The sequence below is a fragment of the Scyliorhinus canicula genome, chromosome 13 (assembly GCF_902713615.1).
Source record: "Scyliorhinus canicula chromosome 13, sScyCan1.1, whole genome shotgun sequence".
In the NCBI taxonomy this organism is placed as follows: domain Eukaryota; kingdom Metazoa; phylum Chordata; class Chondrichthyes; order Carcharhiniformes; family Scyliorhinidae; genus Scyliorhinus; species Scyliorhinus canicula.
In genome coordinates this window covers 38112455-38139245 of record NC_052158.1, presented here as the reverse complement: position 1 = coordinate 38139245, position 26791 = coordinate 38112455, and positions in this window count along the sequence as shown.

Genomic DNA, 26791 nt, shown 5'->3' with positions numbered 1-26791 from the left:
CGTGAAGGTGATCCGGGAGTCTGCGATTTTCGTTGATATGTGTGACTATGCCAGGCTGTTGCTTAACAGTCCTGCCGAATAGATCCCACAAATTTAGCGCAATTTGTCAGACGTTCGTGAAGCGGATTTATGTGGTCGATTGGCTCGCTGTTCCTTTTCTGTGCCTGCTATCTAAACCAATAACCGACTAAGATATAGATAGGGTGGTATGTTTATTGATTTTTTCGTAGCTTCTTTTTAGAGCTGTGTGGTTGTCTATCTCAGAGTAATAATCTCTGATAGCTGTGCAATGGGGTTATACACAGATGTTGAAATTTGCATGCACTATCTGTGCTTGTTTCCCTTAGCCTGTGTCTACGTTTGGCGCCTTTGAAGTGGTTCGGTTAGTTACGTTATGGGAAAAGCTGTTTCATTCTCTTGTACTATTCTGTCCGAATATGTCCGATTTGCATGTACGACGATTCAAAAAGGCTAAACCGGCTATCATTTAACTTTCTGCACTGGTCTTGGCTGTTTAACAATTGAAGTGTCAGCAGCAAATTCATGATGAACAATTAGGTGGAGAGTATACACTTTCTCAACTGTCTTTGTAGTTGCAATGCAGGGCGTTTTGCAAAGACGATACACCAGCAAGGAGTTTTAAGACGAACGTCTTGCACATCAATGAACCATTTCCAGTTTTTTTACAAGATCGGATGTGTGTGGGTTCCAGACTATTATATGCACCAATCAGAGTTGAAACAACTACTTATATTTTAGCTGTTTTATTGAATGTTGTTCGATTTCTCCTTTTATCATCTGTATCATTAGTTGCGTGTCGTACCAAATGATCTCACTTATCGATGGACATGAAGCTACAGGTTGTGTCGCCTCACTTCACGCGAGATTAGTTAAGGTTCGAGGCTGTTTGCGTCATGTTGAAAGCATGTTATAGCAATTTGACGAGCTGAAACTCATACTCCACGCAAGGGACTTTTCTCTCCTTGCATCCAACACCTTCCGCAGTTGCGGGACGTCACAGGTGTTTATTTTTTCATGAGGATATCGTTTACAAAGTGCTTTATTTATTTTTTCAGCTGTGTATCTGGCAAGACTGTCACAAGTTAGTTTCGAATTAACCACATTTATACGGACCTGATGTCACGTGTGTGCCTAAACAGGTAGTAACAGCAGATATTCATTCCCAAAGGGTTTTCGTGATCCAGGCGACTGCTTTCTGACAACTTGGAACTTCAGTGTCACCAGTATCGATGCTAACGTTGATTTTGGATTTTTGAACAAGATATCCATTTCCTTGCTGCTGGTAGGTCCTGAGTTACTATCACTGGATCATTAATCTAGGTTCTGAAATTCTAACTTAGGAACCAAATCATTGTGTACTGACGTGGTAATACTGCCACTGAACTAGTAATCCAGAGACCCTGAATGATGCTTTGGGGATCTGTGGTGAACAATGGAGACGGCATTGGGGGGAAACAGGGGGCTCGATGGAGGCTCCACTGGGTGGCAACCATCGGTTCATCCCGGGGAACACGGATGGGGGATTCAGGGGGGGGGGCAAAGGGCGGGCATCAGCAAATTGAGGGACCTGTTTATTGGCGGGAGGTTTGCGGGCCTGTGGGAACTGGAAGATAAATTTGGCCTTCCCCAGGGTAACATGTTCAGATACCTGCAGGTAAAGGCGTTTGCTAGGCGACAGGTAGAGGGATTCCCTTTGCTGCCCTCGCAGGGGGCGATGGATAGAGTGCTTTCGGGGGTGTGGGTAGGAGAGGGGAAGGTGTCTGACATCTATAAGGTAATGCAGGAGGTGGAGGAGTCGTCAGTGGAGGAGCTGAAGGCTAAATGGGAGGAACTCGGGGAGCAGATAGAGGACGGGACTTGGGCGGATGCCTTGGAGAGAGTCAACTCTTCCTCCTCATGTGCGAGGCTTAGTCTCATCCAATTTAAGGTGCTGCACCGGGCCCACATGTCCGGGACTAGGATGAGTAGGTTCTTCGGGGGTGAGGACAGGTGCACCAGATGTTCGGGGAGTCCTGCGAACCACGCCCATATGTTAACATAGAACGATACAGCACAGTACAGGCCCTTCGGCCCTCGATGTTGCACCGACATGGAAAAAAAAACTAAAGGCCATCTAACCTACACTATGCCCTTATCATCCATATGCTTATCCAATAAATTTTTAAATGCCCTCAATGTTGGCGAGTTCACTACTGTTGCAGGTAGGGCATTCCACGGCCTCACCACTCTTTGCGTAAAAAACCCACCTCTGACCTCTGTCCTATATCTATTACCCCTCAATTTAAGGCTATGTCCCCTCGTGCTAGCCACCTCCATCCGCGGGAGAAGGCTCTCGCTGTCCACCCTATCTAACACTCTGATCATTTTGTATGCCTCTATTAAGTCACCTCTTAACCTTCTTCTCTCTAACGAAAACAACCTCAAGTCCATCAGCCTTTCCTCATAAGATTTTCCCTCCATACCAGGCAACATCCTGGTAAATCTCCTCTGCACCCTTTCCAAAGCTTCCACGTCCTTCCTATAATGAGGCGACCGGAACTGTACGCAATACTCCAAATGCGGCCGTACTAGAGTTTTGTACAACTGCAACATGACCTCATGGCTCCGGAACTCAATCCCTCTACCAATAAAAGCCAACACACCATAGGCCTTCTTCACAACCCTATCAACCTGGGTGGCAACTTTCAGGGATCTATGTACATGGACACCGAGATCCCTCTGCTCATCCACACTACCAAGAATTTTACCATTAGCCAAATATTCCGCATTCCTGTTATTCTTTCCAAAGTGAATCACCTCACACTTCTCCACATTAAACTCCATTTGCCACCTCTCAGCCCAGCTCTGCAGCTTATCTATGTCCCTCTGTAACCTGCAACATCCTTCCGCACTGTCTACAACTCCACCGACTTTAGTGTCGTCTGCAAATTTACTCACCCATCCTTCTGCGCCCTCCTCTAGGTCATTTATAAAAATGACAAACAGCAACGGCCCCAGAACAGATCCTTGTGGTACGCCACTCGTAACTGAACTCCATTCTGAACATTTCCCATCAACTACCACTCTCTGTCTTCTTTCAACTAGCCAATTTCTGATCCACATCTCTAAATCACCCTCAATCCCCAGCATCCGTATTTTCTGCAATAGCCGACCGTGGGGAACCTTATCAAACGCTTTACTGAAATCCATATACACCACATCAACTGCTCTATCCTCGTCTACCTGTTCAGTCACCTTCTCAAAGAACTTGATAAGGTTTGTGAGGCATGACCTACCCTTCACAAAACCATGCTGACTATCCCTAATCATATTATTCCTATCTAGATGATTATAAATCGTATCTTTTATAATCCTCTCCAAGACCTTACCCACCACAGACGTTAGGCTCACCGGCCTATAGTTACCGGGGTTATCTCTACTCCCCTTCTTGAACAAAGGGACCACATTTGCTATCCTCCAGTCCTCTGGCACTATTCCTGTAGCCAATGATGACCTAAAAATCAAAGCCAAAGGCTCAGCAATCTCTTCCCTGGCTTCCCAGAGAATCCTAGGATAAATCCCATCCGGCCCCGGGGACTTATCTATTTTCACCTTGTCCAGAATTGCCAACACTTCTTCCCTACGCACCTCAATGCCATCTATTCTAATAGCCTGGGTCTCAGCATTCTCCTCCACAATATTATCTTTTTCTTGAGTGAATATTGACGAAAAGTATTCATTTAGTATCTCGCTTATCTCCTCAGCCTCCACACACAACTTCCCACCACTGTCCTTGACTGGCCCTACTCTTACCCTAGTTATTCTTTTATTCCTGACATACCTATAGAAAGCTTTTGGGTTTTCCTTGATCCTACCTGCCAAAGACTTCTCATGTCCCCTCCTTGCTCGTCTCAGCTCTCTCTTTAGATCCTTCCTCGCTTCCTTGTAACTATCAAGCGCCCCAACTGAAACTTCATGCCTCATCTTCACATAGGCCTTCTTCTTCCTCTTAACAAGAGATTCCACTTCTTTGGTAAACCACGGTTCCCTCGCTCGACCCCTTCCTCCCTGCCTGACTGGTACGTACTTATCAAGAACATGCAATAGCTGTTCCTTGAACAAGCTCCACATATCCAGTGTGCCCAACCCTTGCAGCCTACTTCTCCAACCAACACATCCTAAGTCATGTCTAATGGCATCATAATTGCCCTTCCCCCAGCTATAGCTCTTGCCCTGCGGGGTATACTTATCTCTTTCCATCACTAACGTAAAGGTCACCGAATTGTGGTCACTGTTTCCAAAGTGCTCACCTACCTCCAGATCTAACACCTGGCCTGGTTCATTACCCAAAACCAAATCCAATGTGGCCTCTCCTCTTGTTGGCCTGTCAACATATTATGTCAGGAAACCCTCCTGCACACATTGTACAAAGAACGACCCATCTAATGTACTCGAACTATATCTTTTCCAGTCAATATTTGGAAAGTTAAAGTCTCCCATAACAACTACCCTGTTACTTTCGCTCTTTTCCAGAATCATCTTCGCCATCCTTTCCTCTACATCCCTAGAACTATTAGGTGGCCTATAGAAAACTCCCAACAGGGTGACCTCTCCTTTCCTGTTTCTAACCTCAGCCCATTCTACCTCAGGGCATGTTCTGGGCATGCCCAGCACTGGAAGAATTCTGGAAGGGGGTGGCGGGGACGGTGTCGAGGGTGGTTGGATCCAGGGTCAAGCCAGGGTGGGGACTCGCGATTTTTGGAGTTGCGGTAGAGTCGGGAGTGCAGGAGGCGAAAGAGGCCGGTGTCCTGGCCTTTGCGTCCCTAGTAGCCCGTCGAAGGATTCTGTTACAATGGAAGGATGCAAGGCCCCCAAGTGTGGAGACCTGTATCAGTGACATGGCGGGATTTATAAAATTGGAAAAGGTCAAATTTGCCCTGAGAGGATCAACACAAGGGTTGTATAAACGATGGCAGCCTTTTTTGGACTTCCTGGCTCAGAGATAGGTAACTGGGTCAATAGCAGCAGCAACCCGGGGGGGGGGGGGGTGCATTATTGTAGTGTTTATTCTGTAACTTTATATTGTGTTAATATGCGTTGTTGTTAAAATGCTGGGTTGTTCATGGGGATGGGGCGAATGTATATGATTGTTAATATTATTGTTATTTTCGGTATTTTACTAAGGTGCGTCAATGTTGTATAAAATCAAAATTTCTCAATAAAAATTTAAAAAAAAAAAAAAAAGAAATTAATCAGATGGTACTGCAACCAACTGCCACGTTACCGCCTCACAAAGTGCCGCTGCATGGCTTCATAAAACTTAAATGCACTGGGGCAGCACGGTAGCACAGTGCTTAGTACAGTTGCTTCCCAGCTCCAGGACCCCAGGTTTGATTCCTGGCTTGGTCACTGTCTGTGCTGAATCAGTACGTTCTCCCCATGACTGCGTGGGTTTCCTCTGGGTGCTCTGGTTTCCTCCCACAGTCCAAAATCGTGCAGGTTAGATGGATTGAGCATGCTAAATTGCCCTTAGTTTCCAAAAAGGTTAGTTGAGGTTACTGGGTTACAGGGATAGGGTGGTGGCGAGGGCTTTGGTCGGGTGCTTTTTTGAAGGGCCGGTGCACACACGATGGGCCGAATGGCCTGCTTCTGCACTGTAAATTCTATTATTCTATGATCGTATGAATTAATCCCATTCGCAGCGACCTGCCTCCCTACATTCCAGGAAACCGACCCATCTGCTACCCAATCGAGATACCACCTTGTCCACCTCCCGCTCTACCGACACCCAATACGCCGTCACTCGCCTTACCTGCTTACCACGAACAGAAACATCTACCTGCACTGCCCATTCGCTGATTCATCTGCTTCTATTGACACATTCCGTCAATTCACTCATTCAGTAACAGGCATTGTGGCAATCAAACCTTACAAGTTGCAAGTACTTTTACTGGACTGTCGGAGGAATCCGGAGCACTCGGAGGAAACCCACGCAGATACAAGGAGAATTTGTACACACCACATAGACAGCCACCCAAGGACGGAATTGAACCGGGTCCCTGGAGCTATGAGGCACCAGTCCTAAACACTGTGTCACCATGCCGCCTCTGGCATTCTGTAAATTGTGGGATTACCAAGTCTCTGCCGATAATGACACGTTTTGCAAAACTGCACCACGTCCTTGGGAAGAGCTGGCCAGAAAAAAATCCTTCGGGTTGCACGCGCCGGTATATTCATATCCCTCAATGTCCAGCAAAGGAATTTCATATCTTATTCTTAGTAACTAATTTAAGATATTTCGATGGTACATCTCTCTGATGTCTCTATGTCTGCGAGAAAAAGGTTCCATCTTTATCAGAATTCGATTTCTAAACATAATTACATGCGGAACTTCCATAGCTTCGGTTTCAGTTTGGACTGCTTGCGCTCCTATCCCTAACAGCGGATCCGATTGTTGACCCTCGATTACAGATGATTTGCCAGGAATTTCGGGTCGTGCAGAGCCGATGGGCCGAATGGCATCCTTCTGAACTGCACTGATTCTATGAGATGCAATTCCAGGTTGGACATCTGTGCTGTTAAATTTGGCTCCGGGGCATTACATACATTTTCAAATAGGAAATATTGGATCTTATTTAAAGCTGCGTGTGTGACTGATTTCGAAGACTGAATTGCACACCATTGTGCTCAAAGCTGTGAACTCCGCTGATGATGCCATAGGAGCATGGAAATCGAGATATACTTACAACAGACAAATAACATAATGAAGCCTGGGTTCCGCACCACAGCATTTCGGGCGTATAATGCGCTCAGAAACACGAACATTTCCCAGGGAAGGATTTATCCAGCATTTTCCCAAAAGTGTCAACATCGATGCACAAATAGTCTGGGCTGGGAATCAATCGAGAGAAGCGATTTAAATTGTTAAGGTCGGGTGGTATCGCCAGTTTTACCAGGATAGTTACCCTGAAAGAGGTAGAAGGGCAAAAAACAACTTCTAACTTCAACGTGACTATTAAACCACCCAGACGGTCCCACGCACTGGATACCCCGCACAAGCACCAGACCCAGGGGACCAAACACACGACAGTAACACCTGACACCTCCCGTCCCGACGCCGGACCAAGTTCCACCACGCGGCCTGACCACCAGGGACACGATCCTACCCCTCTGGCCCTGCGACCTGGTCCAACACACGCCCTTCTTGACTCACCGCCTCCAGGACTGACGGATCCTTCTGACAGACACTCGTCCCGGGTAAGCGCGCCTCCCAAACTGACCACTCCTCACTCCCAGACTGACGCCCCTTCCAAGGCAACGCGCCTTCCTCCTTCTCGGGAAACGCCTCTCTTGGATTGACTGAAACTTGGTTGAGGGAAGGGCCAGACTGGCAACTAAATATCCCAGGGTATAGATGCTTCAGGAGGTATAGAGAGGGAGGTAAAAGGGGTGGAGGAGTTAGATTACTGGTCAGAGATGATATCATAGCTGTGATTAAGGAGGGCACCATGGAGCATTCGAGCACTGAGGCAATATGGGTAGAGGTACGAAATAGGAAGGGTGCAATAACATTGTTGGGACTTTACTATATGCCTCCCAAAAGCGAGCGTGAAGGGGAGGTACGAATATGCAGGCAGATTATAGAAAAATGTAGGACCAATAAGGTGGTCGTGATGGGAGATTTCAACTTCCCCAACATTGAATGGGATTCATGTAGTCTTGGAGGCGTAGATGGAGCACAATTTGTAAGGAGCATCCAGGAGAGTATTTTTTTAGAGCAGTATGTAAATAATCCAACTCGGGAATGGGCTATACTGGACCTCGTATTGGGGAATGATCCTGGCCAGGTGGTTGAAGTTTCAGTCGGTGATTACTTTGGGAATAGGGATCACAATTCCATAAGTCTTAGAATACTCATGGACAAAGACGAGAATGTTCCTAAAGGAAGAGTGCTAAATTGGGGAAAGGCGAAGTATAACAAAATTCGGCAGGAGCTAGGGAATGTTGATTGGGAGCAGCTCTTTAAGGGTAAATCCACATTTGAAATGTAGGAGTCTTTTAAGCAAAGTTTGATTAGAGTGCAGGACAGACATGTCCTGTGAAAATGAGGGATAGAAATGGCAAGATTAGGGAACCATGGATGACGGGTGGAATTGTGAGACAAGCTAAGATGAAAAAGGAAGCATACATAAGATCTAGGCGAGTTAAAACTGATGAAGCGTTGGAGGAATATCGGGAAAGTTCGACAAATCTGGAACGCGCAATAAAGAGAGCGAAAAGGGGTCATGAAATATCTTTGGCTAACAGGGTTAATGAAAGTCCCAAAGCCTTTTGTTCGTATTAAGGAGTAAGAGGGTAACTAGAGAAAGGATTGACCCACTCAAAGACAAAAGAGGGAATTTATGCGTGGAGTCAGAGGAAATAGGTGAGATTCTTAATGAGTACTATGCACCGGTATTCACCAAGGAGATGGACATGTCGGATGTTGAGGCTAGGGATGAATGTTTAAATACTCTAGGTCAAGTCGGCATAAGGAAGGGGGATGTTTTGTGTATCTAAAAGGCATTAAGGTGGACATGTCCCCAGGTCCGGATGGAATCTATCCCAGGTTACTGAGGGAAGCGAGGGACGAAGTAGTTGCGGCCTTAACATATATCTTTGCAACATGCTTGAGTACGGGTGAGGTCCCGGAGGACTAGAAAATTACTAATGTTGTCCCTTTGTTTAAGAAGTGTATCAGGGATAATCTAGGGGATGATAGACCTGTGAGCTTGACATCAGTGATAGGCAAACTGTTGGAGAAGATACTGAGGGATAGGATCTATTCACATTTTGAAGAAAATATACTTATATACTTAATAGGCAGCATGGTTTAGTGCAGGGAAGGTCATTCCTTACAAATCTAACATAATTCTTTGAGGAATTGACAAAGTTAGTTGATGAGGGAAGGGCTGTACATGTCATATACATGGACTTCAGTAAGGCGTTTGATAAATGTTCCCATGGCAGGTTGATGAAAAAAGTGAAGTCGTATGAGGTTCAGGGTGTACTAGCTAGATGGATAAAGAACTGCCTGGGCAACAGGAGACAGAGAGTAGTGGTGGAAGGGAGTGTCTCAAAATGGAGAAACGTGACGAGTGCTGTTTCACAGGCATACGTGCTCGGACCACTGTTGTTTTTGATGTACATAAATGATCTGGACGGAGGTATAGGTGGTCTGATTAGCAAGTTTGCAGATGATACTAAGATTAGTGGAGTTGTGGATAGCGAGGAGGACTGTCAGAGAATACAGCAAAATATAAATAGATTGGAGAGTGGGCAGAGAAATGGCAGATGGAGTTCAATCCAGGGTAATGCGAGGTGGTGCATTTTGCACAATCCATTTCAAGAGCGGATTATACGGCCAATGGAAGAGTCACAGAGAAAATTGATGTATAGAGAGATCTGGGAGTTCAGGGCCATTGTACCCTAAAGGAGGCAGCGCAGTCGATAGAGTGGTCAAGATGGCATGCAGCATGCTTGCCTTCATCGGACGGGGTATTGTGTACAAGAGTCAGCAGGTCATGTTACAGTTGTATAGGACTTTGGTTAGGCCACATTAGGAATACTGCATGCAGTTCTGGTCGCCACATTACCAGAAGGATTTGGATGCTTTAGAGGGGGTGCAGAGGAGGTTCACCAGGATGTTGCCTGGTATGGAGGGTGCGAGCTATGAAGAAAGGTTGAATAGATTAGGATTGTTTTCTTTGGAAAGACAGAGGTTGAAGGGGGACCTGATTGAGGTCTACAAAATTATGAGAGTTATGGACAGGGTGGAAAGCAACAAGCTTTTTCGAAGAGTGGGGGTGTCATTTACAAGGGGTCAGGGTTTCAAGGTGAGAGGGGGAAAGTTTAAGGGAGATGTGCGTGGAACGTTTTTTACGCAGAAGGTGGTGGGTGCCTGGAACGCTCTGCCAGCGGAAGTGGTAGAGGCGGGCACGATAGCATCATTTAAGATGCATTGGGACAACGTATAAATGGGCGGGGAACAGAGGGAAGTAGATCCTTGAAAAATAGGCGACAGGTTTAGATAAAGGATCTGGATGGACGCCGGCCGGGAGGGCCAAAGCGTCTATTCCAGTGTTGTAATTTTCTTGGTTCTTTATTATTTGACCTCCCGAATTGGCAGCCGTCCCGTACTGACCTCGTCGCCAGAATGTACGACGCTCTGCCCCTCTACCCTAGCACCGGTTACGACCACCCTGACCACCCGATACGCTTGCCACCACCACTGGGCCCGCATCCGACCCGCGGCCCCGAACCAGATTCGTTTCCACCCGCCTCCCACTACTAGGGCAACAACCCTCGCCGCTCTCAAATCGGGTTCAACGCCCTACCCCGCGACCCAGGTCCTGGTCCCACAACACATGGTTTCCCGCGCTCTTCCCCGTACCATAACTGGTCCGGCTCCCCACACAGGAACCACCCCCTCTCACCCATACCCCCAACACCGGGTCCCCACGTCCTTCATTCCTTAAACATTCCATAACTTAGCCGCTCCCTTTAAATTCTCTCTTCATACCTCCCTTTACGGAAGCTTCTGCAGTACATTGGTGAAGTGACTTACCTCTCTGCGTCCCAGTTACTCCACAACGACCCTGCCGGGGGAACGCTTAGCTGCTCCTGTGTCAACCGGCCTCACTGAGCAAGGTGAGGCGTGACAGGGGCTTCAGAATCCCAGCGTAGATAAACCTGGCGAGAGTGCTAATGCCTTGGACATTGCTACCTTGCGGTTGTTAGTATCAGTGTCTTTTACTACAGGAAATACTTTAGATTTACCTTCATGATCAAGGACACAAATGCGATTAGGAAAGACGGTCAAATATAACCATAGAACATAGAACAGTACAGCACAGAACAGGCCCTTCGGCCCTCAATGTTGTGCCGAGCAAATGATCACCCTACTCAAACCCACGTAACCCGTATCCCAACAATCCCCCCATTAACCTTACACTACGGGAAATTTAGCATGGCCAATCCACCTAACCCGCACATCTTTGGACTGTGGGAGGAAACCGGAGCACCCGGAGGAAACCCACGCACACACGGGGAGGACGTGCAGACTCCACACAGACAGTGACCCAGCCGGGAATCGAACCTGGGACCCTGGAGCTGTGAAGCATTGATGCTAACCACCATGCTACCGTATCAGTACTTTTAATATTACGTTGGAGGTATAGCTTTAAAAAGTTAGGCTTCGGGAAATCAAAAAAATTTCAATTGACGACGATGTTAACACGTCCATTACTAAAGCTGCAACTGCTATTCCAAAGTTGACGAAGATAACGTGGAAAAGCAGTATCGTGATGCAGAACAGTAAACTGCGCGTCTGCCAATCCTCTATCATCAGGAAACTATTGCTGATTGACCTGATCAACATATTTTCGCCAAGGGAAAGTGTGAGCATATTCCTCCTAGGCTCTCCCAGAAGCTTCTACAGTGTCTGTTAGGAGGGACAATGTGCCGCCTCAGAAGCCCTGAAACGCAATACCTCCTTCAATATCCACTGTTTGCTAAATCGCCAGCGTATCAAATGAATGGATGTGGTCTTGTATCAATAATTTAGAGAGTCAGGCAATAGACTAAAGAGGAGGATCTCTCGGGTTGAAATCTCTGTATTACTCCCAGTGCCTCGTTTTGGTGAATACAGGAATGCGACACTAGCATAGATTAATGTGCGGCTTAAACGTTGGTGCAGGAGGGAGGGTTTTTGATTCCTGCACCATTGGGGCCTTTTCTGCGACTGTGGAACGTATACATGCGGCATGGTCTATATCTAAACCAAAGCGGGTCTAAGATATTTGCTGGCGGGTTTTCTCGTGCTGTTCGGAAGAGTTTACACAAGTTTGGCAGTGGGAGGGGACGTCGACTGATTGCAGAATAGGGACAACGTAAAACATTGAAAAGCAATCATCTGAGAAGGAAAACATGTCGTAAGTTTCACGGGAGTAGGACAAAGCTGGATGCGCTCTATTTTAATGCCAGGAGTATTAAAGGTAAAACAGTTGAGTTAAGGGCCATGATTGGCACCTATAATTATGGTATAATAGCTATAAACAGAGATTTGGTTGAGTAAGGGGCAGGATTGGCAGCTCAACATCCCTGGATATAGAATCTTCAGGCAAGAGAGAGGAGTGGGGTAAAAGAGGAGGCATTGCATTATTTGTTAAGAGCAAGGTACTGAAGTAAATAGATGATCCTTTGGGGTAGGGGGCATCAAATGAAGATTTGTGCGTAGAGCTTCGGAACAAAACAGTGGCAGCTACGTTACTATTTGTTTGTTATAGACCCCAGATAGCCAGCGGGAAATTGATGAGCATATATGTGCCCAAATCGTGGAGGGGTGTAAAAATAATGAGGATATTATATTAGGTGATTTTTAAGTTTCACGAAATTAATTGGGTTAGCCATCGTGTTAAGGTGTAAGATGGAGCAGAGTTCTTAAAAGGTACACAGGAGAACATTTTAGCTCAATATATAGAGGGCCCAACAAGGGATGGTGCAGCGATGGACCGAATTCAGGGCAATGGCGCTGGTTATGCGTTGGCCGGGAAGCATTTTAGTGATGGCGACCACAATATGGTTCTATTTAAACTTGTTAGGAACAAAGAAGTAGACAAGTTGCAACAAATGGTTTTGGATTGGGGCAGAGTAGGTTTTAACAAAATAAGGCAGGATCTGGCCAAGGTAGACTGGAAAGAGTTACTTGTTGGAAAATCTACAGGAGAGCAGTGTACGGGGGGTGGGGGGGGGGGGTGTCAAAGAATAAATGGGGAGGATACAGGCCAAATATATTCCCGCTCGGGAAATAGGAAGGTGTAATAAACCCAGAGAACCATATATGACCAGAGACGTTCAGGATTCGATGAAAAGGAAAACAAAAACTTTTTACAATTGTAAGGGGAACAAGTCTGCAAAGGCATTAGTGGAGGACAGAAAATACAGGGTGGAGCTTAAGACATTAATTCGGAGAGCAGAGAGGGGATATGAGAAAGTTCTGGCTGGTAAAAGTTGGGGAAATCCCAAGTTATTCTATCGGTAATCATTGGTCAGAGGTATGTTCTTTACCCAAAGAGTAGTGGAGGCATGGAATGCACTACCTGTGGAAGTCGTTGAGTCGGAAACATTAGGGATTTTCAAGCGGCTATTGGATAGTTACATGGATTACGGTAGAATAATGGAGTGTAGATTAATTTGTTCTTGAGGGCAGCACGGTAGCATTGTGGATAGCACAATTGCTTCACAGCTCCAGGGTCCAAGGTTCGATTCTGGCTTGGGTAACTATCTGTACGGAGTCTACACATCCTCCCCGTGTGCGTGGGTTTCCTCCGGGTGCTCCAGTTTCCTCCCACAGTCCAAAGATGTGTAAATTAGGTGGATTGGCCATGCTAAAATTGCCCTTAGTGTCGAATATTGCCCTTAGTGTTGGGTTGTGTTACTGGGTTGTGGGAGTGGGTGGGGGTGATGGCCTTGGGTGGGGTGCTCTTTCCGGGGGCAGTTGCGGGGTCGGTGGGCCGGGTGGCCTCCTTCTGCACTAGGTGCTGTGATAATCTATGATTAATCTAAGACAAAGGTTCGGCACAACATCGTGGGCCTTAGGGTCTGTTATGTGCTTTATTTTTCAATCTATCTATAGGGAAGAAGATAACGAGGGAAAGAGTAGGGCCCATTAAGGCCCCAGGGCGAAATCTGCGGATGGAAGCAGAGGACAGTGGTAGGGTTTTGGACGAATATTTCGCATCTGTCTTCACCCAAGGGAATGCAGAGGTAGTTATGGAACTGCAGGAGAGAAATTGCGAGGTTATTGAGCAAACTGTCACAGCGAATTTCAAGGTATTGGAGGTACTGGCGGGCTTAAAAGTGGAGACACTTCAGGTTCGAATGAATTGTGACCCAGGCTGCTGTGGGAGTTAAGGGGACGATTGCCAGGACTTTAACCAAATATTTAATTCCTCTCCGGTCAGGGGGAAAGTGCCAGAGGACTGCAGAACAGCTAATGATGTCGCACAATTTAAAAACGTTTGGAGAAAAAAGCCAGGGAACTGCAGACCAGTGAGTCTCACTTCAATGGTTGGTAAACTACTGGAGAAGATACTAAACGAGAGATTCTATTTCCACTTGAAGAGGCAAGATTTGATCAGGTATAGTCAGCATAGCTTTGTCAGAGGGAGGTCATGCATTAAAAAATGATTGAATTGTTTGAGCATGTAATCAAGTGAGGGTACTGCAGTTGATGTAGTTTACATGAATACAGCAAAGCTTTTTACAAGGCCCCATAGTTCAGGTGTATTTAAAAGGAAATGTGGATACGATACAGGGTTATTTAACAAACCTGATTCATAATTGGCTTGGTGGTAGGAGACAGAGGGTGATGATAGACGGCTGCTTTAGTGTGTGGAAGCAATTGACCGGTGGTATACCCCAGGGATCCGTGCTGGGACTCCTATTGTTTGTCATTTATATAATGACATTGATGACTATGTGGGCGGTGGGATCAGTAAGTTTGCGGGTGACACAAAGAATGGCCGGGTGGTTAAGAGATTGAGTGTCTTCGGTTAAAATAATAACAATAATTGCTTATTGTCACAAGTAGGCTTCAATGCAGTTACTGTGAAAAACCCCTAGTCGCCACATTCCGACGCCTTTTCGAGGAGGCTGGTACGGGAATATGAAACCCTCTTGAATCAAAACACGAGTGACAAAATATTGCAATGGATTTAACATTCCATGTTTAGAGGAATTCACGATTTTCAAGCAAATGTGTTGACTTTGAATTATGTGCATTTATTTCTAAGGTGATAAGACCAAGGACATGGCGCAGCTTCGACAGAATTTCGTTCACCATACTGCTTTATTTCTAACAATCCTAAAAGAGGCTGGTGGTTGGTTTGAAAGCAACAGGGATGGAATGATAAATTGGAATTGTCCACAACAAAACAAAGCAGCATGAACGTTTATTTAATCAACTTGTACCGTGTTCAGCCTCATCCAAATTTCATGAATTGAAAATTAGCAATCTGGGTCAAGAAATCCAGTGCAAAAGAACATTCTCACTGAAATGATCAAATGCCGAGTGGGGTAAGTTAAAAGCTTCACCGGGTGAAGTAAAATGTCATTACTCCACTGCGGGTGATTTCCAAAGGAGGACAATGAGGAAGAAATACAATTCTCGAATTGATTTTCATCTGTTTAGCCTAAATAAAATATGCTTTGATCAAACCGAGTCATGTCTCATTCAAAGGAAGTAATCTGATAACAGTTGGCTCATCTTTCATCTCTCAAATCTCCCAATATAAACATTGGATGGAAGCTCTAATTCACCAAGATTTGTTCCGGAAATGCAAGCCTTTATTTTGTTCGGAAATATATACTTCCTCTAAGCTCTGTGAAGCTGGTTATTTTGTTTCTTTACTCATGGCGCCTTGGGCATCTCTATCGAGGCGAAATTTTATTGCCGTTTCCTAATTGCCCTAGAGATGAGGGCGGCGAGTTGACTTGAGGAGCCGCTGTGGTGGACGATCATTCACAGTGCGGTTACGGAGGGATTTCCAGGAATATCAGCCAGGGACAGTGAGGCATATTTCCAGGCCAGAATGTTGAGTGGCTTGAAGGATAGCTTTCAAATATTGGAGTTCCCACCGACCTGTTCGCCTTCTGATAGATACCTGTCGTCGGGGATAAGGAAGGTGTCATCGAAGCATCCTCTGTGAGTTCCTGCAGATCATCTTGTAGATGGTATGCATTGCTGCTTCCGTGCGTCCATATGGAGGGCGTGAGTCTTCGTCGATGAAGTAGCATTTTAATAGGTCGCTTTGTCCTGGATTTATTTGGTAATTATCGAAATGGGAGCAAGGAAACTCTTTATCATAAGCTTCAATTCCTCTCTGAATTTTCTCTGTGACGCTGCGTAAATAAACGTATTCGTGCATGAGCTCAAACAGCTCAACATATACCCAGATTGTTCCATAATAGTGAACGAATCGTTATAATTTGTTTCAAAAAATTGCACATCCACAAACTGCACACATAAGAAAAATATGAAAATCACCATCCATAACAGTATAAAATTGCCTGAGATGGCGAGCAATAGAATCATTGATTTTCGTCTGTTGTTCATCTCTGGGTCAATACAATTCTCAGCATTGTTATTAAGACGCAGAGATCTTCTCACCCTGTTAGCCATTACAATGTGCCTTGTAGTCAGACCATTGAGCAATAAAATAAAAACGAATGGAAGAAATGGGATCAAAAATGTTTCCAACCACAGAAACGCTTTCCAGAGAGGTGAGGTATAGAAGCTGGACTTTACATAGCAGGACCACGGTACATTGCCAATTAATTCCCGCGGTTCATAAATAAAATAAATTGGAATGTTCTGTAATCCACTAAGAGAACAAACAACTGTTATGACCACAGCCGCAGTTTGTGCCGTGCAATATCTTGTTCGTAGCTTTTGGCAACAAATAGCGACAAATCGATCGAATGTAAAGGCAACAGTAAGCCAGACAGAACAATCGAAGGAAACAGAAAGCAGGGCGATATTGAGACTGCAGATAGGAGTGTAGTTTAAGAATGAATAAGGGAAGTACGCATCTTTAATCTCATAGAGTATGACTTCAAATATCAGGATCATTAAGTCCGCCGTTGCCATCGCGACCAGGTATCGAGTGATACATTTGGAGAGGCCACACAATCCCCGGGATAGAATGACGATTGTAACCAAATTAGCTGCAATGCGGATAGAATGTAATAATTAATTTCATCAGGGTATAAAGTAGGACCAATAGATAATGATATGCATGAACACTCTTGATTTGCCTTTCTACTGGTCAATTGTCTCTTTTATCTTCCAGAAAAGAAAAACGAAACATGGATTCGCCAACCGCCTTCATGGACGCAGTACATTAACATGTGCTTTTCAAGAGATGAAGTATAGAATCCCGTAAACTTTGACACACGTGCTGGAGTTTCCGCCAGAATAAAAACAAAGTTAATCATGATCACCGTTATTTATCAGCAAATTGTCCGTCAGTAAGAAGTGCCTGATAGGTGCAGAGACGCACAGAGGTAAAGCAATTATATTTTGAGATAACCCCCAAGAAGCTCCAGAGAACATATCTTCCTACTGGACTCACAATTCATTTTCATGAAGCAGTGAAACCCTATTAATTAGATGAGAGCGAAACATTTCTCAGCTTAGTTATTGGCTGACCTATTTAAGTTTAGGTAGATATTGAGCACATTGCAGACTTTAGACACCGAAAATGGGGGGTGGCACGGTGACCCAATGGTTAGCATTGCTGCCTCATGGCGCTGAGGACCCGGATTCGATCCTGACCCCGGGTCACTGTCAGTGTGGAGTTTGCACATTCTCCCCGTGTCTAGAATAGAATAGAACAGTACAGCACAGAACAGGCCCTTCTGCCCTCGATGTTGTGCCGAGCAATGATCACCCTACTTAAACCCACGTAACCCGTATCCCAACAATCCCCCCATTAACCTTACACTACGGGCAATTTAGCATGGCCAATCCACCTAACCCGCACATCTTTGGACTGTGGGAGGAAACCGGAGCACCCGGAGGAAACCCATGCACACACAGGGAGGACGTGCAGACTCCACACAGACAGTGACCCAGCCGGGAATCGAACCTGGAACCCTGGAGCTGTGAAGCATTGATGCTAACCACCATGCTACCGTGAGGCCCCTAACGTGGGTCTCACCCCCACAATCCAAAAATATGTACTGGTTAGGTGAATTGGCCATGCTAAATTGCCCCTTAACAAAAAATAATTGGGTACTCTAAAATTATAAAAAGACACCGAAAACCAGCTCTCATTATCATGGAATTTAATATCGTCAGATGTTGTATATTTATGGATAAATTTGGTTCTGTTTTACACTATTTTCTTTCCTTCTCATTGCTTTACGTTTGTAACATTTTGCATCGAAGCCATTCCTTTTACTAATACTTGTTTCAGACATCGACAATTCTTCAATATGACTTGTTCAACGAATGCACAATTCCATATTTTATTCATGCAGGTCTTTATTGACCTTTGCTTGACGGAAACAGCCATTCCCATACCCTATGCAGAGTTAAGGAATAATTGTAAGACCCACAGAATGCATTAACGCGTGAAATATTCTACAAGACATTTCAGAAAATTGTAATCAATTATTATTGTGGCTCGAAACAGTAATGTGAGAGAAGGCAGATTAACTCAAGTCTCATTAGTGCTCTTTCCTTATCATAATAATGCCAATATCAGGTATCCTGTAATTCGTATGACACTCTGAGATATATTTTAGTCTCTAAACATTTGCTATTTGGCACTACCGAAGCAAGGCACATAAAGGAACGTATTTAAAAAGCTTTGTCTTCAGGAATAATGAATAATATCGTTCTCCATTGCAGTCAATCGGAGAAATGTCCGACAGCTTTTCTAATCGCCCGCGATAATAGCAAATATGTTTCTTTCCACACGCTGTGAGGGAGCACTGCTGCGCCAACCCCACCTTTCTTTGTGTTGCTTCCTCAAATTGACTCATAGCGCACTGAATACCAAGCATGGATAATAACAAGTGGAATATTGTACTGCGTCCCTGCCCAACACACTATTGTGGGATGCGTTGAGATGTGACGTCTGAAACCTATTACAATAACCACTGCAACCTAGCAACATAATGGCTAAAACAGAAATTCTACGAGTCTTCTGCTAGTGTGCCACCACTACTTCCAGAAAAAATCCAATTGATCCGGTAGCACAGGGACACACAGGAAATGCAATTCCAGCAAATTTCAACCTCAACAACTACAACAGTGGCGTTAAATATGAGGGGAAGTTACAATGAGCTGGCCTAAATTAAAATTTAATTCCTCCCGCCAAAGGAGAAACTGTGTATTTGCTGTGCTACTTGTCGTGTATTCACGTTTCATAAAGCAGGAGATCATTAGTCAACAGTAGATATCTCAAGATATATTAATACTTTATTTCTGATTGCTGGTAAGTATACAGGTATACAGATAATAGTGAAAATTTCTGTTGTCGCCATTATATAGGAGCTCTCATTAAGGTATTGGAATTTCAATTATATATTTATCTGCGCTAACATTGGTGGAGATTATACAACTGCACATTTAGGACATTTAAACTGATGCGAGAATTTATGCATTTTATGTGAGGTAACTATTGTAGACGGCCGAGATAAAAGTTTAAGCAACGCAGCGGTCAGTAACAACGACCGCCATCAATGCAGAAGTGTTGTGGTGAATCAATAATTTGCAGTACCGTCACATTACACAATATAACTAATTGTCGAAAATTTAGCAACTTACGATAAAATAGCCTTTGCACGAACGGAAAATTAGAGGACAAAGCATTATATTTACCATGTTGAACTGTGCATGCATTAAAGTTATTTATTGAGTGAATGAATATTACAGTAAGTACGGTTAGCCTTCGTGTAAAGCTTCGTTCAAAATGTTCAAAACATAAATATGGACCATACTGCTTTAATTTACTGGATGGCAATGATACCTGTCCATAGATAATGCACGTAAAACAACTTTCGAAGAATATTCTTAGAACGACTGCTGTCGAAGATAGAGATAAATTCGTGAATCCGAAATATTAACTAATTATGATTGCCTTACCAGGAACTCCAACCACTGCAAGAATAGGATAGTATATACTTTCTATCTGTCTGATTATCGGCAGACCCATTTTCTTCGACGGGATCTCCTCTTCACGTTATTGACATGCATATCCGTTTTCGAAACATACTTCATTTATAGCTGAGGGAATCTACACCCAAGTGGCACAATCGTGTTGCGTGCTGACTGAGATTAGTTACAGTCATTTGAATAAACACATTAAGTCAAGTTACTTTGACGTGTATTGGACAGGGAACTGGTTAATTTGCAATGATATTCTCCTTGAAAAATTATTGAGTTCAAAATGTTATTCTCTAGCCATATCAGATGAATGTTTTTTTTTAATTTTCACTCCAAAAATTTGAGTACTATCTTCATCATATTCTTTTCGCTGAGTATACTTCCTTAAAGGGTCATACAAGTATATTTATGTAATAACTGCAATTTCTGAGACATAACGATTATTAGTTCGAGCTCCTAAGAATATTAATTATTTTCTGCTTTTACATACTAAATACAAGACGGGCTAACTTTAATTGTCATTCAGAGGCAGTGTGGTTAAAGAGATGAATGAATGAAAATGAAATGAATATTGTTTATTGTCACAAGTCGGCTTGAAATGAAGTCACTGTGAAAAGCACCGAGTCACCACATTCCGGCGCCTGTTCGGGGAGGCTGGTACGGGAATTGAACCGTGCTGCTGGCCTGCATTTTTCTGCTTTCAAAACCAGCGATTAAGCCATGTGCTAAACCAGCCCCTGTGCTAAACGAGCTGAACCACATTTTGAAGAAATTTACTTCAACAATTTACGTCAACAATTTACTTCCAGTTTGCTATGGAAAAAAACCCAGATAATTTTGAATATTGTAGTTACCAACAGCTCTTGAGCAAAGGGAACGGAATGTATCCCTCTTCAGTAGCTATTGAAACTCTACAGATAGCGACACTGCCATCTACATATTCAGGAAGAACTGCAGAAAATTTAGGGTTGGGCGAGTAACATTGTCATCACGCAACTGATAGCTAATATCTATATTGGAAAGGTTCTCATTTATCCACTATATTACCATCGCAGAATTGTCCACTATGAACATCCTGGGATTACCATTGAAAATAAAGTCACCAATAAAGATGACCAGAGGCTTCTTTGTCCTTTGAGCGGGAGCGTGGACTGGTGCTGATTTATGCTGAGGATCAAAATACCTCAGGCGAAGGGCAAGTTTGGTAAAACGGCTGCGGAGTGCAGGGTGCACCCTAGCGGAGTAGACACAGTTGTGGGCCATGTAGTGTGCCCCCTGGACAAAGGGAAACACTGGAGAGCAGGGTCCTGGCCTCGTGGTGAGAACGGCGACCGCTGCCATTTTCGATGGTCGACTCAGAAAGGGAAACCCTAGAGTGCAGGCGCATCCACCAGGTAAGTATGGTTGATGTTGCAGGAGTCCCACCAGGATTATCACCTGGAATGTCAGGAGACTTAACGGTCCGGTGAGTCTTAGCCCACCGAAGAAGCCTGCCTTCCTACAGGAAACACACTTGAGGGACATTGACCGACTGCAGGTAAGAAATTGCTCGGTTGGACAGACGTCCCATTCGTGCTAACGGACGGGGACCATTTTGATTAATAAGAGGACGATATTCACTGTGGCAAGATTGGTGACATAACTAGGGGATGGTACATCATAGTCAGCCGTGTCCTAGGCAGGGCACCGGTTGTTTTGGCTAATGCATACACGCCCAACTGGGAGAACACAGGCTTCAGAACAAAGACCATGGCGGAAATCACCGATGGTGACACACACTGACTGTTCATGCGGGGGCGACACCAATTGTGTACAGGACCCACTGACAGACCGATCGAACCCTAGATCAGGGAAAAGAATGGGGATGTTAAGCGAGCTGGGAACATTCACGGTAGAGATGGAGGCGGTGGACCCATGGTGGTTCTTACACCCCAATGAGAAAGAATTCATCTTCTTTTCGCCGGTTCACAAAGCATACTCGGGGATAGACTGCTTTGCAGTCAGAAAAGCGGTGCTGCCAACAATAGTAAGAGTGGAATATTCCGCAATAGTTATCTTCGACAATGTTCCATATTACATGGATGTGAGGTTGGAGACTAGCCATGCCCAAAGCCTCACCTGCAAGTTGGGCACTGAGCTGCTGACTGATAAGGCCTTGTGCCAAAAACTATCATACAGGGTGGCCAGCCACCAACCGATCGACTCCATTCTGGACTTCGACAAAAAATACTCCAAAGTCCCAACAATAGAACTTCTGGTGGAGAAGAATAAGCTACAGATGGACATTAACCTCCTATTCACCAGGAAAGCAGTGCATCAACTCCGTCAGACGCGGGGCACCTTTTACGAATTTTGGGAAAATGCTGGCCACCTACTGGCTCACCAGCTGAGAAAGCAGACAGCCACAAGGGAGATAGTGCAGGTAAACGATAGGAAAGGCAGACTGGCAATCGAGCAAGAAGAGGTCAACCGAGCATTTGAGACATTCTATCCAGTGCTATACAACTCCGAACCCCGTGACTGGAATGTGGAGATGTATGGTTCCATAATGGACTGGACATGCCTGTCGTGGGGGAGCATAGGAGGGAGGAGCTGAAAGCACTAATAAGACTGGGAGACATCATTGAGAGAATCGGCTCCATGCACATGGGGAAGACGCTTGGAACCGATGGGTTCGCGGCCGACTTCAGTTCGAAATTCGTACCAGCTCTGGCCCACACCGTGTTTGCAGACTCGTTAGCGAGGGGCAACCTGTCTCCTACGCTAACAAAGGCCAGGATATTGCTGGTACCCGAAAAGGAGAAAGACACGACGGAATGTGGAACATATAGACCCATTCGCTGCTCAATGTAGGCATAAAGCTACTAGTGAAAATCCTGACCAGGAGACTGGAGAACTGTGCACTGGAGGTGGCCACAGATGACCAGACCGGCTTTGTCAAGGGTAGACAGCTAACTGCGAACATCAGGTGGCTACTGAATGTAATAATGATCCCATCCAGGGAGAGAACACCAGAGGTGATCGTCTCCCTGGATGCAGAAATGGCCTTCAACAGAGTCGAAAGGAAACACCTAAGAGGTACTGGGGACAGGATTCACCTCATGGGTGAAACTTCTGCAACACCAACAAGGTGAGCCTTCTGGACCAACACCACCATCTCAGAATACTTCCAATTTCACAGAGGCACACGGCCAGGATGCCCAGTATCCCTGCTCTTGTTCGCCCAGGCAATCAACTCTCTGACGAACTCTCTGCGAGAAACGGAATGCTGGAGGGGGCAGAGAACACAGATTGTCACCCTCTGCGGATGACCTGCTCCTCTACGTTTCGGACTCCGGGAAGGGCCTGAAAGCAATCATGCAAGTTGTGAGACAATTTGGAGTCTTCTCGGGCTACAGACGCAATTTGGGTAAGAGGTAGGCATTATTTGTGAACCCGAACGGAGGAGGAAGAGACCTGGTGGGCCGATCAATCAAACAACCCAAAGCAAATTCCGCTACAAGGGACCCAGAGAGTCCAGGACTGGACACAGATTCACAAGTGGAACCTGGCCAGTTTGGCGGACGAAGTCGAAAAGGACCGACAGAGATGGGATGCACTCCCGTTTTCCCTGGTGCGGAAAGTGCAGATGATCAAAATAAACATTACTACCACTGGGCGGCTGCAGTCGAGAGGATGAGGGGATGGATACGAAAGCCAAATATGCACTGGATTGTTAGACATATTAGATGCTGATGTATGAAGAGACAAAATGTCTGTTCCTTTTTCACCAACATACTTTTATTTCTTCGAACAGACTCTGCACATAACTGTACACATCACCAGACCCGGAGGCGACCTGAAACTCCTTTGCATATATGCCAATTATTAGACACTTAACATAAATGAGACAACTAATTGCATTGTCTCTTAACCCATTACTTCACAGTCCCCCCTTCCTAGGTGAAAACAGAATTTCATGAAACTAAAACACACACGTGATTTCCACCGCTTTTTTCCCAGTTTTGTTTTGTTTGGAAGTGAAAATATAAGTCACAGAAACAGGCGCCCTTAATGAAAAATATCCAGAAGTTTCCGGGAACTAGCCCTTTCCTAAAACAGTCTGACAGTTGATAGCTACTGTCGACCCATTTAATTTTTGTTATTTCCCCTCTGTCCAACTTCTGCTTCAAACTTGCGATGTCTATCCGTAACCTCCTTTCATTGACACTTTTTGTAGAGTGCACAGGGATTTATTGTCACTGTGACCGTCAGTAGGTATATTACCCAAATCCCCTAATCCCACAATTTCTGTCAATATCTGACTTATATAAATGGCCATAACCACTGCTTCCACAATGCTTAACCTCGCAGTAGCCAACGAGCTTTTGACCACTCTCCTTATTTTCTTTGTTTCCCACACAAGAGGGCAACATTCACCATTGTTCTCCAAAAGGAAAATTATAAAACCTCCTGTGCTTGAAACCCCATCATATAAATTTGCATAGGACACATTTCTATAAACTATGAGTTTCAAGTGACTAAGGTCACCTAAAACCGGGAACTTCAAAATACAGTCCTGCATTTTTTGTTTGGCCAACGCTTTATTTGCTCTTATTATGTCTCCCACTTTGGGATTCATTTTTGTACTCAACTCTAAGACATCAAAACTCACGTCCCGTCTAGTCTGTCTACCTACAAGTTCAGTTTTCCAAATAAACTTCGTAGTTGCTCTTTTTCTAGCTTTGAAAGCATTGTGTCTGTTTGTGAAACGCGGCCATGACTAATTGCTATTGGGCTGATGCTTTCCAAATAAGATTGCTGATGTAAAGTTGCCCCTAACTTAGTCTGTTCGATTTCCAATCCAATATATTTTAATGCACTGGAAGCCTGACTTCCAACCCTGAATTCTTTTCTCAAACCAGAGATTACAATAGCTTCAAAATCACTAGTCCCACCCGACGAAAAATCATTCCACATGCATCATAAAGATGCCAGAAAGATTTGCTTTATAGTGGCAGTAAAACATTGCCGGATCTGCTTTCAACTGGTAATAGCCTAACTTTAACAAAACTGACCTTACCGAAAAGTACCACACTCTAGATGCATCATTTAATCCATATACACATTGGTTCAACTTCCAGAGTACCCCTTCTGTGTTAGCTGCTTCTTTAGGAGGACGGAGAAAAATGTCTCTCTGGAGCTGATGCCCCTGCAAAGAGGCATCTTTTATATCTATAGATTTGCATTCCCATGCCTTTGTGGCTAATAGAGCCAAGAAATTGTTTAAAATAACCTTTCCTGCTGTCGGTAAATCCTGATCTTCTAAGTTTTCTTCAAAGCCCCTTACCACAAGCCAGGTTTTGCCTTATGAGGTCCATCCGGAAGAACCTTTTCTGTGCAATTCCATCTGTCGGATAGAGCTTTTTGTTCCCTATCCGGTACTTCAGTGTATACCCCAAATTCACTCCAACTATGCAATTCTTGCTATTTAGCATCTTTGATAAGTTTTTAATCGAATTTATTTGAAGCCACCAAAATCTCACGTGCATGTGGGCTTCTACTCCTATTAGTATTCCTTGTCTTACTCATGTTCCGAGACCTTGATAAACTACGTCCCCTCTGCCCCCGAGTATCTCGATCTGTACAGCTACTGCTTGATCTTTCCCTTCTGTTGTTGGATGTCCTTTCAATAGTTCTCGACCTTTTCATGCGAACCTGTTCACAATCCAATGTACTATCTGAACTGGCACTGCGTTTCTGTGCCCTACATTTTTGAAGTTCGTTTTCCCAATCCATTGTCTTATCTCACTCCCCTGAATGCTTTACATTCAACCAGTGTTTATACTTTCCAGAGGCGTTCCCAGCTCTCCAAATAACAGTTGCATCCTTCCATTGATTAGACCCTTCAGGAAAGTATGTCACTCTTGTACCAACTTTTGGCAGTCGCCCTTTCGGAAAAATAGCCTGTTCTAATTTATCAGAAGTGTTGTTTTCCTCGACAGAAACCCTGTCTCTGTCAGTTAACTATTCCTCATAGTTCTGTAACACGTGCAAACCAGATTGCTCTGGTTCCTCGTCATGTCTATCTGCTCTATCTAAATTTGAAATTTGTAATGGGTACCCATTATCCTTGATGAATGTACCCGAACAGTTTGATTACCATGTTGCAAAATAATTGTTTTGCCATCTATGCCTATGATCATCCGTGTGCCTTTCCATTCATTAGAATCGTCTCTCTTATAATATACCATGTCTCATTGCTGAAAAACGGTATCTGATGGCCCTACATTATGTCCTAAAGCTCTGCGAATTCTTGCAGAGACATCTGCTTCCAAAATAGCTTTTCTACTGCTATGTAATGCATTTAAATGTTCAGCAAAACCAGAACTAATTGTCGTACCCTCCCAAGCTGCAGGCTGGTCATCCAAAATGGACGGAATTTCAGGATTTCTACCGAGCACTAATTGATATGGACTATAGCCCCCAACCATCTGCAATGCATTATTTGCATGTACCATCCATGTTAAAGCTGAATTGAGTCTGCAGTTTGGTCGATCTGCCAACATTTTCCAAAGCATGTAATCGGTGACAGCATGATTTCTTTGGCAGACACCATTACTAAATTGGCTTTCTGCACCGTGTTCATAACTCTGATATTCATGCTTTCACACATAACCCTAAACTCATCATTAGCAAATTCTCCCCCATTGTCCGTAAGGAATTTTGCTGGTGGACCCATTCCCGTCCCGACCCATTTTTCCAGGATTTGATCCAGAATTACTCTCTTTTCTTTACTTCGTACAATCGTTGATTGACTAAACCTGGATGCTAAATCCAAAAAATGCAAAATAAATATATTATTTGCTTCAGCCCAGATCTTAAGGTCTATGGCCACAATGTCGTCAAAATCCCTTGCCAAAGGTAGGGTTACTATTGGTCGTGCTTCTGTACTTCCCACAAACTTCACAGCGATCACTAACCTGTTCTACCAGTTTAGTATAGTCGTCATCCCTTACCCCTGCATCCTTTATTAAAATTTTCAGCCTCTCAGGAGGCGGATGTGCAAATTGCATATGCAGTTTTACTACAACA